Here is a 16,672-nt window from a genome sequence, read left to right as displayed (position 1 = left end):
CCTGCTTGAGCAGGGGGCTTGGACCAGATGGCTCCACAGGTCACTTCTAGCCTCAACTGTTCATTGGTATTCTGTGCTTTGATTTTAGTCATAAAGCCTCTGAACTCAGCCCTGATGCCAACTGGGAAGGATTGTGGTAGTTGATGATCCTAGGCTCCTCCACTAGGGTTCAGCCCAAAACACAATCTGCCTATTCCGGAATATCCCCTGGTGCTCACTCAGCAGCTGCTCCTCAACAAATGGAAGAAGACTGATCTAAAGTGAGGGTAACTATACAAACATACAACCACCTGAAGTTTTGTTCTGCAGAATTAATGTTAAAAACAGGGCTCATTTCAGCTGGAAATTCATACATGAAAGAACGTGATTACCAGCATAATGTAATAAGTTAAATAAATAAGACAATTAGATATAAAATGTACATTGTGAAGCTTTCAGCTCTCTGCTTTTGCTTCATGAGTCAAAATAGCTGAAATTCCTACATTTAATTGACAACATTTGATATAATAGATATTTATAGTTTGTAAAGGGAAAATGTGGTTTATATGGAATGTGCAGTTTAAGTGGATTCAAGGTGTTAGTGTAAGAAACATATAATCACAGAATGATTATATGCAGGTGCTTTATTGAAGAAGAGCTCTGGAAGTCAGGGGATGCAGACCCAAATCTGACTCCAACATGGATTCGAAATAGAAGTGTTTTTATACTCTTTTATTATATAACAATATGTAAATGTTTAAACTTGTATTGTTCTATTTTCTACATCCAAGCATGAATTTTGTAAATATTGTTTCTCATGATTCTTGCTTAAGATAATATTCCTGTTCGATTACCAAACAATCATGACAATTAACAGTCACCTCATTTATCATATGATTATGTAGGTGCAATTTCACATGATCTAGTAAAGACGAAACCTAACCTTTATTTCCAGGGCCTATATGTTAACTACCAACCACAAAATCACACTCACCTCCCTGCCCCACCTCACCCCGATTTATTACCCACGCAAAGTCATACTTGATTTGGTTAAGACAATAACATGAAAGTAAAGCTAACATTCTGTTCCTGAGGCCTTGCTGTTCAGAAATTTTAACCCTATACTATCAAAGGCAAAAAAAGTTCAAAAGAAATAGTAGAGGAAGTATAGATATGTTACTGGTACATAAACACAAAGAACAAATGTAGGTGGTTTTCCCTTCTTTCTGAAGGAAGAAAACAAGTACAATGAAAACAAGGATGTATCATACTAACTTATGAGCAAGGGAGTGCAGAATAAAGCATCAGGGAAAAAAGTTTTGAGGCACAGGGCAAACAGTCATGTTGAATATGTAAGTATTTTTATGTGTTCCCTGCATTTTTTTGGGTAATCACTTATAGTGCAATGGTGTGTTCAAAATTCTGATAATCTTGCACTTGCATTTCATGTTTTAAAAATTCATAAGCAAGAAGGTTTTATTTTTTTATCTCCCATAGTGGGAGATGAAATCCAGAGACTTAGAAAAGTCAGGAATCTCAGTAGGAAAGAAGAAAAAGATAATCTGTCTGCAATCTTTAAAGTTAGAATAATTCACTAGAGCTTTTTTTGAAGAGAAGCATCTAGAACACTTCTGTTCCTTTGGAAAAAAATAAAATCAGTAGAAAAATGGAAGACTTTTATGAAAAAAAAAAAAAAAAAAAAAAAAAAAAAGAAAGTGTTGATGATGCCCAGCAAAAAAAATGCTATTTTTATGTTGGATCTTGTGGTGTTTGGTAGGGTGTTTTAGTCCTGCTTTTTGTATTGCTTAAGGTCTGAAAAAGCAGTATCTTGAGATACAGGCTGAAAATATAGCTGTTATTATAAAATCTCTCTTACCTCCTTCTGTGTGGGATTGGGGATGTAGGTCTGATTTGCATTTCATGAAGTTTGTGTTTCTTAGTGGCAGGAAAACACCTCACCAGGTCTTTCATGCTGACTGCAAAAGGACCCTGACTGAAGAATAAAGAATAAATTAGCTGGTTTCTTGGAAAGAGGCTCACACACCTGGATGTAGAGAACAAATTTTTTCAGTCATGTGAGGAACTAGGAACAATTACCAAAATAATTGGTAATTGGCTGCAATGTGTTTGTGTGAGGAACTCCTAGACAGGAATGATGGCAAAGCTTTACTATTCCAAGTGAATTTGTGTGAGAGTTTGACACTGCTGCAGACTGAGGTTGGGAAACCAGAATCTGCCTCTGAGTTGGAGGGGCTTGGGGTATATATTTTCCTCAGTGTGATAGGTATCCAGGTCTGGAAGTTTCCTTCTTATCAAATAGCCTCATTTTTCAGATATGATTGAAAAATGTGGTAGTAAAACTTTTCAAGCGCGATGTTCTTCTGTATTGATGTTGAATCAGTTGGAGTACAGAACATGAATAAGTGACTTGGTTTGTCAAGCCTAATTCAGATAGGAAGAACAATGCAGGTCATTGTTATTAAGTGACTGGGTTACCCAATTTTGTTCTGTAATGCAAGTGTAGTTAGCCTGGAAAATTATTGGTGTTCTGACTGGTCAAGAAGCAATTTGTATTTGGTCACGAGTTAAAATTATTTTTGACAGTGACACAGGTAATGTAGTGGGTATTTATTAGGTTAGAATAGGCTTAAATCACATTGCTTTTCTTCCTAGGAAATTACTTAAATGGCTGCTTAAAACTAAGTCCCTGTTTCGTGTTTTTCATGAGTTGGGATGCTTTTCTGAAGCTGACTATCTGTGTGCTGTCAGAATTATCAGGAGCTCATCCTAAGGACATGTAAATCAGTGAAAATATCTGGAACATATCAGAAACTTTGGAGGAGACTTCATTATAGTCATGGTAAGAGCAGGGTCATAGCCTCATAAGAAATAAGATAAATAGAAATGCCCACATTTTATTAATTGTAATGATAACTGGTGTTTGTTATACACAGACTGAAACATTCTGCCTACGTTGTCTGCAGCTAGGACTGGTTAAAATCTAGATGTGTTATTTCCTGATTCTAGCCTGTCAAACGGTTTATTCTTTACCCCACCCTCTCCTTCCTTATGTGGTTGGTTTAGTCCTTACTGCATTCCTTTATGCACCTGTCATTCACCCTTTGGATCCACCCTGTGTTCCTGATTGTGCCGCCCAACTTTGGAAATCGCACTTTGGAAATTCCTGACCTTTGACACCCCAGGGGCTGGTTCAAATTATTCCCCACTCTTTGTGTTCCCCATTGGTCATTGTACTGTAAATCCCACATTATGATCCTCCCCTAAGTGTACCTGATTGGCTAAGAATTTGTGCCCTCCCCTGACCTCCCAGTTTATAAGTCACTGTAAGGCTTGTGCCCTGTGTCTCCTCCTCTGCCCAGCCTTTGAGTTAAGTTGGCTTTCTGTTTCTGTTAATAAATTCATTCCTCGAAGTGGCAAGTGGAGCCCATCTCATTTTTCCTACCCTGATTGTCTGGTGGATGCCAAGGACACTCAGAACCCAGAGGGAAATGTCATTACCCCCTTGCTCATGGCCCTGGACTAGGACTGCAATTGCGATAGCTGCATACATGATGCTAAACTTGATCAAACAGTTTTGAGAATAAAATTTTAAAAAGACTTCAGTGTACATGTATCCTTTAGAAGGCGAGAATAACTGAGAAATACTTGCAACTGCCTATCTAGAAAATAATGTCTTCTATATCAGTATGTTCAGTTTTAGTGCTATTAATAATAATATAAAGCTCTCATATGTTATTTTTCATCTGGAAATAAAAATTGCCTTGGGAAATTCATCTCAGCCCCGTGTCACAGTAAGACTCATAAAGTGATTAAAGCAAGGACATCAGTGCAGAGAGACAACCTTTCTGTTCCAGGCTGGTGCTCTAACCAAACAATCAATATTCATTTTGGGTGCACTAGGTCCATCAAGGAACACAGAGCAGATCACAGCTAGTGATCAAGCAGTTTATTTCTAAGGAAGGGTTATTCAGAAAGAAAACAAACAATTCCTCAAGTCTGAGTTTTTGGAGAGGTCAGAAGAGTACACTGGTAATATCCATGAGCTCTCCAAAGATTTAATGTCTGTTACAGAGTAAATGCTGCATAAAAGTGATATGCAAGGCATTATAAAGAGATGTTATATTACCACAGCATATCTATATTTCAATTGAATTAAGGGACATAAACCTGTTTTATGTGTTTCAAATAGTTTCATCTTGCAACCTAATAAATGTTACTGCTTACTACTTGGATGAGTTTGTGCATCACTAGAAGACACAGTTAAAGTCAATACACAAAATATTTGTAGCAAAGCAATTTAGACAGAGGGTTTTATTCAATAGCATTGCAATTATTAACCTCAAATGCTTCGCTCAATTTTGGCACCACACTTCAATAGAACAGTCAGTAGAAATATGTGTTATATGGAGTTATGGCTATGTGGGAATGATACATCCAAGAGAACAGAATAAATACCAATGTATTTTGGTGGTGTCTTGGTTTGATCTTAGCCAGCTATGCAGTCTCTCATTTTGCTATTTTTCCTAACATCTTTGTTATATAAGTGATGCTGGTGTGAGATTTTGATAACGTGCTATTTTGTTGTCTTTGAATTATGAGGGTTCACAAACAGAGAACTAATGTCTTAGGTCAGTTCATTTAGGAAACAAAAAGGAAAAGAGAACAATAATTTATTTATAAGTTAGAGAGAATGAGTTATACAGAATCCTTTTCTGTATCTGTATCACCAGCTCTTTCATTGTCAACACAATTAACCCAAGTACACTCTTATTTATAATTATTTATTAGAAGCAAAATGCGCATTGCAGCTCCATGCTTTTAAAAAGTGGCTTACACACTAAACTTGTTGCCTTGAACTAAGTATACTAAAGTCTAATTTTTCCTTAATATTTAGTAAAGATGATGACATACAGGGGGTGAAGATGGTGGAAATAGTGCCTAGGTGGATTCATTGCCCCATATCTAGAGTTGAAGCAACGGAGAAGAAATATTCTTTGTGCTAAATAGAACCACATGAATATCTAGGTATTTCTAATAGTAAGTTTTATTTAAAATAGTTCTTTAGTAGCAGAGTTTCCATTTGAATAAAAAATGGCAAATGTAGCTAATATATTTTCAAGGAAGGTTGGAGAGAATGGAGGTTGCAGGCATGACCTTAATACTGTGAAAAACTTTTGGCGAAAAAAATTGACAATAGAGCAGAACGAACTACAATAATAAACATAGGGAATACACAGTATTCCTTTTTCAAAGAAAGAAAACAACAATTTTACTTAAAGAAGAAATACTCAACTAATTTAGGATCAAGAAATGAAGATTAAAGTAGGCGAAATCATAATCAAAACATCTTCCCCCACTCCCCCCCCCCCCCCCCCCCCAAGGCTTGGATCATGAAAATCGTATTAGTACTTCTTTGGGGTATTTTACACATTTAAATTGTTCTAGTTCTGAAATCTTATGATATTATGCAGGGGAAATTTATTTCTAGTAAGCAGTGATCTTACTGCTTTTTTGTTCCATATAGGTTTTAGCTTGAAATGTGGATGTCTTGGTTACCCAAGACAGTGGATATAAGTAAAATGATGCATTTTAACTGAACTGGAAGCCTTTGTATCTTTTCCAACACACATCTTTGCAAGGTTGACCTACATCCTGAAAAATAATTACCAGGTTGAAAACTTCCTTGGAACTTTTGCTTGCCTATAACTGATTCAGTATTTCAGACATATGTTTTTATGGGGATTAGGTTAAATTATCTCTCCTTGCCTCTTTTTCGTGAGAATAGTTATACAATTTTTACACTGATAGTTATTGTCAGCAATGCAGGAGGTTTGACATTAGGTGATGGCTTGGTGCTCTCAGCCACTATGAGCTTTCCATGCCACACCACTCATATTAGGACTTCTGTGTTGAGACAATTTTTTCTCCCTGATCCTACATTTAAAAATCAATCTGTCTAGATCTATCAGCAGTTTGAAACAAAGTAAGGCAAAAGAAGCTGCCTCCTGTGAATTCTACTTCTATGTAGAGAGTTAAAATTATAAGGAAGTCATCAGTGAAAGAGATGAAAAGGCAATTCGTTGGGGTTTTTTTTCCCCAGATCTTTATTACATAGTTTTTATATGCATAGTTTATTTTTCTTACTGCTTCTGTAAGGATATTACTGGATGTGAGGACACAATGTGCAGCCAGTCTTTTAGAACGTGTTTCAGAGAAGAATTTCCTTCCAATTTCTGTTATGTGTTTTTGAGTGTTCAGTATTTTGCTGAAGCCCTATTTTCCCAGGGCCACAGGCCTAGGAAAGCTCTCTCTTCAAATGAAAAGGTAAAATCACAGGAGATAAAGAAGTTTATGACCAGAGCCTTGTTCTTACAGGCTGGCAGGTTATTTTAATCATCAGCCAAAGCACAGAAGCTCCTGCTTGTTACTGAAACCTTCTTCACCTTAGGGAGCAATGTTCTGTGACATTAAGGAACTTTATGACAAAATAATACCACCTAATGAGCTACAAGATAACAGACATTTAAGATGAAGGTTAATATTGAAAGAGACTGGAGTCCTTTGTCTCGTCTTCCTTTTCAGTTTGCCAAGCGAGTGCAAGATTGTGTCTGTCCACTCATCCCTGAGGAATGAGGAATGTACAGCTCTGCCACAGCAGTTGTGACTCAATGCCTGTCACACCATTTTACCAAGGAGAATTAATTTGCTTGATTTTTTCTTTTTTTTTTTTTTTTTTTTTTTAAAAAAGGGGACATGTCTTATACTCTGTTGAGATAAGCAAGTCTTTTCCACCCCTTCCCTTCCTCTACTCATTTGTTCGTGGAAATGTGAGTGCATGTGTACAGCCAAACAAACCACAGCAGTTCATCACTCATCCCATCATTGTGTCCTTGGGACTGCTGCGGTAATAATGTTTAATTAGTTTTGGTTTAAAATTTAGAACTAGCCTGAAACTGGACTTTAGCACATAAGTAGTTCATTTCATAAAGGGATGACTCATTTAATAAACACGTGGATGCACTAATGAGATGACAGGGAGCAGGGAATACTTTTAGGTCAGAACAGGCTGAAGTTTACCCTTTAAACTATGTGCAAAAAGGTTTAATGTATTTTTTGTACCAGCAGAATCTTCTTGACTTAGATGTGCCACTTATTTTTATGGCCAAATCAGTTTAGACTTCTGGCACAAGTCTCAAATTTACATACACACACTGAAAAATTGTTTACAAACAGAGCACAGAATGAAAAAATTTACAAGTTCAAATCCAGCGCTTTCAAATCTCAGTCCTTTGTCTACACTTCATTAAGTAATTTTCCCCCAAAGTTCTTAAACACATGGCTGTAGCCATTTAGCTTTAATCACAGCACTTTTTAAGAGGGGAATGGTCTGGCCCACACCAATTTGGCTGCCTTGGGCTGAGATGATTGCTTGAGATGCCTCAGTCATCAAATCTTAAGCAACTTATGTCCAGGCACCTTCATCCCCAGACACCCCACCAAGTTCCTGTGTTTTTCTTGGGTTGGCAAAGGCAGAGGTAGCTTGGGTGAGCCTGCAGAGGGCCACTTCAGAACTAAAAACCTTTTTCTGAGTGACCTTTTGCTATTTTTTCAGACCAGTACATTTCTATACCAAGAAATATGGCTTAATGGGTGAAAAATTGCTTTGTACATGTTTTATTAGTGCCAGACGTAAAATACGATCCCAAAATTAGATCAGTTCCCTTGATCAGAATTTAGACAATTTAGACAAAAAGTCTTCTTTCCATTCTGTCACATTTTTGAAGCATGAGGGAATGATTTAAACAAGATATTCTCTGTCCTTTTAAATGAAAAAAGATACTAAGCAATTTATAGCAAAATAAGTTTATTTTGTAGAAGTAACTTAAAGTGAAATTCTGTCACTCTTCCCTGAATGAGAACAACAAAATACCCTTTTTGTTATTATTCCATTCAGAAAATGGCCTACTGGAATATATTATTATCATTTATTATATACCTTCCAAAATGCAGTTCGTTAAAAAAACCAGCAACAACAAAAAAACCCACCCCAAGACCAGTTATACTATGGAAAAGTGATGTATTTTGCAGCCTGAGTGTAGAGTACAGGGATGAACTTTTATGAGGAAGAAGCTGTAGAGTGAGTAGAAAATGCATGGAGATAAAAAATGCCACTGTTTACCAGGAGTTTGACTTATGCTCCAGAGTGTGTAAAAAAATAGAAAGTGAAGTATGGTAGGACAGGTGTATAATCTCTTGCACAAGCTCTGTAGATTGTGTTTATTTTGTGCCAGAATGTCAGCAGTTGCCATCACTGGCACTTCTGCCCCTTTGCTCCCTCTGCAATTCTGTTGTCTGGAGAGGTTCTGAATGTTGGGTTGAATGCCTGTAGCAAGCACAGTCAAGGGGTACTTGACTTTCCTTTTGCTGCTGTATGTTCATTTGTATCTTCCCTCTCACTTAATTGTGTCAGAATCATTCAATCCAGGTAAATGGAGATCACCAGGAGAGAGTAATAAATAAGTAACGTAAATAAATAAATAAGCCACCCACTCACAATCAGGGAGTATTTCTGGGTAAAGAAAAAATTGCAAGAGTCCTCTATTTGCTGCAGTGAGCACTTTGAGCTTGTTTGTGGTTGCTTTTTTTTTTTTTTTTTTATTCTCCCCTGAGGAATGTAGAACATTTTCTCTTGTTTTCATAAGGTGAAATTAATAAATAAACTGTGTTATATTCATTCATGGTGACAGCATAAATGACCAAATTGCTAAAATGTTGTTTTCTTCTGCCAAAACGAGTAAAAGGCTTCCATTGTATCTTCCTCCATTTGTACTTTATTGGTGAATCATGACATTTAGAATCAGTATAATTCAAAATACAAGCTAGTGGCAAGGAAAACTTGTGAAGGTAGGTTTCTTTTCCCACATACTGACTGACCAGAAAAATTGGATGGCAGATTGTTTATTAACTCTTGGCATTACTGATTACTGGAGGGTATTTCTGTGTAGGTCTGCCAAAAAAAAAAAAAAAAAAAAAAAAAAAAAAAAAAAAAAAAAAAAAAAACCCAAAAATAAACAAACAAAAAAACACCAAAAAAAAAACCCACCACCAAAAACCAACCAAACAAAAAAACCCACAAACTTAGTTTTAGGCCATCCATTGCTTTGACATTTCCATGCTAACTGGAGGCTAGCTGTAATGCAAATATCAAAAAATCTTCATTAAGTTTTAATAATTATAGGAAAGGTAAATTTATTTGATATATAATTAATTTAATGTCACACAAGCAGAAAATACAGTTATACTTCCTAACACATCAAATTAATAATGAAAGTTATATAAAGTGCATTTAAAAATAAAGCTAGGTTAACTTGCAAGTAACTATGCAACATTATTAACTGGTGAAGTGACATCACTGTGATACTGAGAGAGTTGGGCGAGTCATAAGACTGCTACTGAAATAAGAAATTTTCATGGCTGTTTTTCTGATTAGTAAGATTTCACCATTCAATGCTGATTTTTAAATTTTCTATGTTCTTTGTCTTAATAAAGAGCAGTTTTCTTTGGTCAGAGTAACCATGTGGATATACTTTTAAAGCACCATTTCCCTGTTTCTCCCATGGGTATATGAACAGGAGGTTTGATGTGTGGACATAAAGACGCAAAATGTATTTTGCCTGTGTAGATCTGTACATTCCCACGCAATCCCAGACATAACTGGGATTAAAGTACACAGCTAGCAGCAAAGAGCATATCACTTCTAGGTATATAAAGGCAGGAGCTCAAATACTCCCACAGAGGATAGCTTAAAGAATGTTTGGTTTTCTCGGGAACAATGGATCTGTTAAATGATTAAAAGTGAAATGAGAGTTCAAATCTTATAGGTATTCCTATCTGTGAAGCAGTATAACCATCAAAGCCTTACACTAAAAATTCTCTCCAAGAAATCTCAGTGGAATGACAGCTCCTAATTTCTGTGGAGCCAAGAGAAGCAAAATATTTACTTTTTACTCCACCTGTCTTTAAACTTCACTCCTTTAAAATCCCTTGCTTCCTGTAACAGGGGAAAGAAAAGGGACACATAATAGACTTCTTTTTGCATGTGGAACAAAGCTGGATGGTACTTTTATCCTTGGCTTCTTTGTTGCTCCCCAAATCTATCCCTCTTTGAACAATCTGCCGATACTCTGTGCCAGCAGGAGATTTAGAAGAAGGCCATCTGCACTGCCTGCCACATTATGGGACAGATTCTCTTAATTCCTGATGTACTGGAATGGCTCTGTGTCCAGAATGGGATTTCTGGCCATCATGTTTTTGGGAATGGGACAGGGGTAAAGATCTCACAGACCCAGGTAATGCTGCTGAATGAGAAATGGACATTTACTTGCAGAACTGCAGAGCTGGATATAGCACACACCCATCCTACCCTTCAAAGGTAAATACAAGATCTATTACTGTTTTGCGTAAGTACTCACAAATAAATGTGAGATTTTGAGGAAGATTTTCACAGCAGTGTATTAGGTGGATCACTGGTATTCTGTGGCTCACTGCAGACAAATGTGGAGCTTTCAGCTGCAGCCAAGGGTCACCAGTTTATATACTGGCAGTACTCAGGAGGATCCTGTTACGCTATGCAAGGATGGAAAAGAGACAATCCTTGTCTAGAATGTGTTTCCACTGCAATAAATCATACTGCATCTTGAGTTGTATCTCTGCTGTGTGCCAAGGGAAAAGGTTGTTTATAATTTAAACATCAGATAGAATTTTCCTCTGTTTAATTCACTCCTCCAAAATATGAACTCTCCTAAGTGTTTTCTGGACACACATCTTCCTGTTCATCTCCTGAAATTTCTCTTGTGTCCTTATTGCAAGCCCTGTTTTTGGAAAGACTGTTGGGGTATTCCCCATGAAACAGAGAGGAGGTGATCTTCCCATATCCCTTCTCTTCAAGAATTACATCAGTTAAAAGTTCTGTTTCTTCCAGTAAGATCATTAACCTGTCTTATCCTCCTAGCTTCTGTGTAACAGGTGAGTGCAGATTGGTGGAGGCTGTTCCTCCAGGAAGAAAGCATGTTTAAATATTATTTTTGTTTTGACAGACTCTCGTTTGATTGATTATACTTAATTGGCATTTTGTCTGTTTTTGTCATCCTTAGTCTTTGTTACAAAATTGCCATTTTTAAAAGAGCAAAGTAATTGTCTTTTAAAATAAAAAGTAATTTTAGTAATTTCCTCAGACAAGTCCTGAAAGCCTCTCTGAAGATACAGGTATTTATTAATCTGAATGACAGAGGGGAGGCATCAGATATTGAAGCTTATTCGTGTCCTCTTTTGAGGTGTACTCATCTTACTTCATTGTGGTAGTTAAAAATAATGAGTTCTCCTTCTTATCTGATTAAGAAATGATAAAAGCAGTAGTGCCCTTTTGGGACCTGTTACCAGAATAGTTTTTGCCTTTTTGTAAAGTTCTCTTCAGTGCTGAGCAGGAATTGCATGTGTTCCACTGTAGGTACAGCTCTCTTTAAACCGGGGGATCATAGGCAGTGCTCAAGTCAGATACAGGAAGGTGACTGTCATCAGAAACACAGGACATTGAAATTTTTAAGGAAACATGTAGGATGGGGAGTCCTTAATTAGATTTTAAGTACAGAGTGGAGTTTGACACCTTACTTTAAGTATTATGTCCAACAAGGAGAGAAATCCAGGTCACTGTCAACACAGGCTTGTTATGCACCAGGGAACATTTACAGAACATTCCCACTATTGCAGCTCCAGTGACATTAGTGGTGGGACGAGCTGCAACTTTCACGGCTCTCCAGCACCAGCAGCTGTTTCAGCACTGTTCTAATTAAATTGGCACTGAGCTGGTTTCATAGACGTGATGCTGCTGACAGCTGCTGGGGTGCCACCTACACTAGGGCTGCCAGCACTGATAAAGCTGTAGTAGTGTTGAGAGCTGTGGCAATTATTTGTAAGTAAAACTGAGATCTGTAGGCTGAAGTTATAGTATGTGTATGAGTGCATATATGTGTGTTAATTCTTTCTCTGTTTTCCCCTGGCATCCTACTCACATGTATACGCTTTGCTGATTGTTTGTGAAAAACTGAAAATCTTATGAGTCACATATCTTCTGGCTTGATGGAGGCAGAGTGGAGGGAGCAGGAAGGTTTCATATTTAGGACTAAGGATCTGAAGTACAATGAGTCTGGGTGATACTAAAGTAGGGATAACAATCATGTCAATGTGCATTGTGCTAATAGTGATGAGCTGTGTATTAATGGTTAAGGGTCTTTAAAAAATTTCAGTGCCCAACATGAGTTGGCTTTGGTGGTCTAATCCAGGTATGTGATACCTGCTTTCCCTATCAAATCATGATCTGTTGGCATGAAACAAGCATATTTCTAATGGAGAATAATGTATAAAGATAAAGGAATGAAAGGGTGTCCGTATGTGTGAATGTGTCAGGTCATTCATTTTTCCTACAATGTTTTGTCATTTCTCTTAAAATTTTAAAAGAGTAGAAACACTTCATTGAAATTATAGGTCTAATCTTTACTCCCATTTTCCTTACTCTTTTACTCAGAGTACCATAGTACTTGACAGGTTTTTTCCTTTATTGGTAATAAGCACTATTTTGTTTAGCACAGGTAACAGGTTACTTAATAAGCCCTTAAAAGGATATGCAACTAAAAGGATACTGTGGGACAAAAAAAAGAACACTATTGTCCCTCTGTCCCATCCCTTTCTAGTGCAATTTTCTTCAAAGTAGCTAGAATGACATTATTCACAAGTCGTCTTGGACCTCACATTGAAATAATTTTCATGAAAAATCAGAGACATGAGAAATCAGAGACATGACACTTGTACTTAAAGTCTGTCTCTCTGCATGCAAACCCATACAAACAAGTGAGAAAAAAAATTCAGATGAAGGCTATTTAAACCATCTTGTGTTCCAAAGAATAGTTTAAAGGAAAGTTCGCATACTTTTCCACATTTATGGATGTCAGCAAAATGACTTTTTAAGTTGCGTGATATGACATGTCATACCTTTCCCTATTCCTCCCAATTTATTTCAGTGATATATTTTAATTTTACTTTTACTTTAGCAAAACTGGCAGTGTTCCCTTTGCTCCAATGCCTTTACCCATACAGGAGCCCAAAATCAATGCCCAGCTCCTTTTCCAGAGAAATGCACACACAATCAAGAAAATGAAATAGTAATTTGCAGCTAAATTGTCTGTGGCAGATACTCAGAAGAACTCTACTGCTTATCTGATAAATCACCCACCCAGCCATGTGAATGCTTGGTTCTAACCCTTCTTTTAAACCACCTCCCACTCACAGAGTTCAGAGTTCAGTTCAAAAAATAGAGTTCAGTTTAAAAAACCTTATTGTCTACATTAAGTAAATGCTATTGAATATGAAAGAAAATTCTGGCCTGTTTGAACTGTTCTGTCTATGAACCCTTTTGTCCTTCTTTAATATAAAAATTTTCCTTATTTTCCTGACGAAAGTTAATTGCTTTGAAAAATCTAATATCTATGTCAAATGTAGATTCACTGTGTTGATTACTTTGTTGTATTTCAAGCACAAAATAGAAATAAGAACTTGTGTTAGAGAACCTATTTTGGATTCATTAGGAGGGAGTACATGCAAAGAAAATTGACTCCTCCATGTTTTGTGTATCTTGATATGCATTACCTGTTCTGGAACATGATAAAAGCAATTATGAACTCCACAGGCATTTGAGACCGTATGAAAATTGCAATGAAAGATCTACCAAAAAGCAATCAACCAGATGACAAGCATATTTATTAGAAATCAATAAAAATATTTTGCTAGGTAAGGCCATGCATTAGCTCTGCTCTTGTTTTGTGTAGTTAATTTCTAGTCCTTAATCCTCTGTAGCACTTCATAGTTTAAAGTTTTATTAAGTGGGGATGATAGAGCTGCCTGTCACATGCTATTCTTTGTCTTTTCTTTGTTCTTGTAAACATAATCCTCAAATAAATATGAATATTTATATTCACAAGTAACCAATAAATATTCATGGCTGCCTTATGCGTGTGGAAAAAATCGAAACCTTTTATCAACTTCAACAGTGAGATTTTTCCAGAATTAGTCAATTTAAAATAAGGTTCCTCATGGTTTGATAAAGAATAAAACTTTTGCAAATCTGTACATTGCAGTGTGAACCTTGGATGACCTAAATTCTCTCATCCTTCATTCATTGTGGATGATATTTTGAATGTGAAAATAATTGAAGCTTTCTGTAACAGGTGGCGGTTCAATGATTTCACAGTACATTCCTAACCCCTGTTAGCTTGTTTTATTCTTGGTTCTTTTCATAGTTAGTCCATATGCTTTTCCCAGTAGATCCCATTTATTCCTATAGAAGGGTATTAGTTTGCAGCTGTGACCCTGGAAAACTCTTTTTGCAGTAGTATCAGGCCCACAAGAGCAGAAGATCAGCACTACTGGTAGCACACCTTTTTCCATAGGCAAGGGAGGGCTCAAGGCTGATGTTGCAGACGGTTATTTTCTGATTTCTAGCTCCTAAACCTTTATAATCAAGAGAAGCAGAGACAGCAGAAGACCTGAAGTCAGCCACTTGGTAAGGGCTCTCAGCCAGCATTGCTTAGGAGGTGCTCCACAGATGAGAGGGATCCAGGCATGGTGGAACCACTTCAGGGATCAGAAATATGACCATGTTTTCATCTGTCCCTGTTCCCCTTTCCACTCATCATTTCTGACTTTGCCTAGCTTTGCACCAGAATTCGCAGTCATAGCATTGAGGAAGTAATAAGAGAACTCTGAAAATAATTATTCAAACTACGTTTTCAAACCTCATTGAAAGCTGTGTGATATATTTCTAATTAAAAACAGAAGTGGAAATCATATACCAAAAAGCACCAACGGGATAAAAATTTCACTGATAATTCATCACAATTTAAAAATTTCAGTGTTTTGGTTCAAGTAAATAATAATAAATAGTGGTTTAGTCTGATTGTCTCTGACAAGACAACATAATTTCGCTTTCTTTCTTACAATGCAAAAAAGAAATTGTTAAAAAAACCCCAGCATTAAGAACAAGGTTCAAAACTAGCTACCGAAATTTTCATGTAGCTGTCATCAACACTAATTTACAATTTTGCATGGAAACAAATTAGCAGTGGGCTTATATTTAAGACCACTGAGAAGGGGTAAGTGTAATATTAAGTACAATTAAATGGGTCAGTGAGCTACTTTGGGTGTACTTTAATTCAGTTTCTTGAAGGGAAGCAATATTGGTAGGATTTGAAACGAATTGAGTGAGAATGGTAAGCATGAGAAAGCAGAAATGGAAAAGTAATTTTACAGTAATGTGGGAACTGTGGGTGTAATCTGCTCTTGCTGATACGCAGCCACAAAGTTAAGAATGTCTTTTAGCTGGAGAATATATTTTAAAATGGCTGCCACCTGCAGTAAGGAATAATGATGATCTCAAATGAAGAAGAAGGTGTCTGGTAGGACGTACTTCTGTAGGAGTTGTTGGAAGCCAGGTGAGAAAACCATGGAAAATGGCTTTTAACATAGTGAATGATTCGTGTTCGCTCTTCTAGAGGCATCTGGTGCCTCTCTCCTCCCTTGAAAATCTAGGAATACCAATGCATTTTATTAATAAATTTTTCATAAGTTTTATTGGGTTTTTTTAAACAGACACAAGACTAAAGTGAAAGTTAAGTTTCTTCAAAAAAAGACCCCCCAAAACAACAACAACAACAACGAAAAAGCAACAATATCTGAAGATACATTTAAAGAGCTTTCTGTTTTACCTGAACTTGCTTCTAGCCAAACATCTGGAAGAGCAATAAGTCTTGCTTCCATCGTACGGTACTTAAAGTGTCTGGACACTAACTGGTAAATTAATTACGACATAAATTAAGTTTGACTGTAGTCTATCTGCAGAGATGACATTACAGTCATCCTTCAGCAGCATACCATATTTGGTGTTTAATCTTCCTCCTGATGTATTAAAATTCTAACCTCCAGCTAGATAGTCCTGCAGGTGGTGCTGTGGGAAATGTTTGCAGTTCAGAGGCAGGGCTGGAACAGGAGTGAAGAAGAAACAGATTAATTCCTCTTCAGCTTTTTCCAGAACAGAAATATAAAAGGCAATTTATTTCAGAAACTCCAAAGCACACTGTACTCACTTCTATGGAGCACTCAGCCAAGGGTAAAAAAAAAAAAAAAAAAAAAAAAAAAATAGTAAAAGGGATGCAAAGTGCCTTTGTGCCTTTTTCACCTGATGGAGCTTTTAACAAACTTTTCTATACTGTGAATGACTAATATTTGTATTTCAGCCATTGTAACTAGACTTTAGTTTCTAATAATAAGAACTCATGGGACAAGAAAAGCAATGGAAAAGAATAACCTGTAAAAAGTAAAGAGAATAAAAATATATTCACTGAAAAATTAATAGATGTTACAGTAGTGTTTTACTAGCCAAAGGCAAAAGGACTTTTTTAAAAATGTAAAGTAATATGTGACCTGGCTTTCAGTTTTTTCTTGTTTTTTGGGGGGGGTTTAATTTTTTTCCCTTTTTTTTTTTTTTTTTTGTGAAGTTTAAAGCTGTTTGCATCAAACTAAAACAGTGTGTCCCTTTTTTCTAAACTGGCAGCTGGCTGGTGAAGTT

The sequence above is a fragment of the Sylvia atricapilla genome, chromosome 3 (genome assembly GCF_009819655.1).
Source record: "Sylvia atricapilla isolate bSylAtr1 chromosome 3, bSylAtr1.pri, whole genome shotgun sequence".
NCBI lineage: Eukaryota > Metazoa > Chordata > Aves > Passeriformes > Sylviidae > Sylvia > Sylvia atricapilla.
This window is presented reverse-complemented; position numbering follows the sequence as displayed.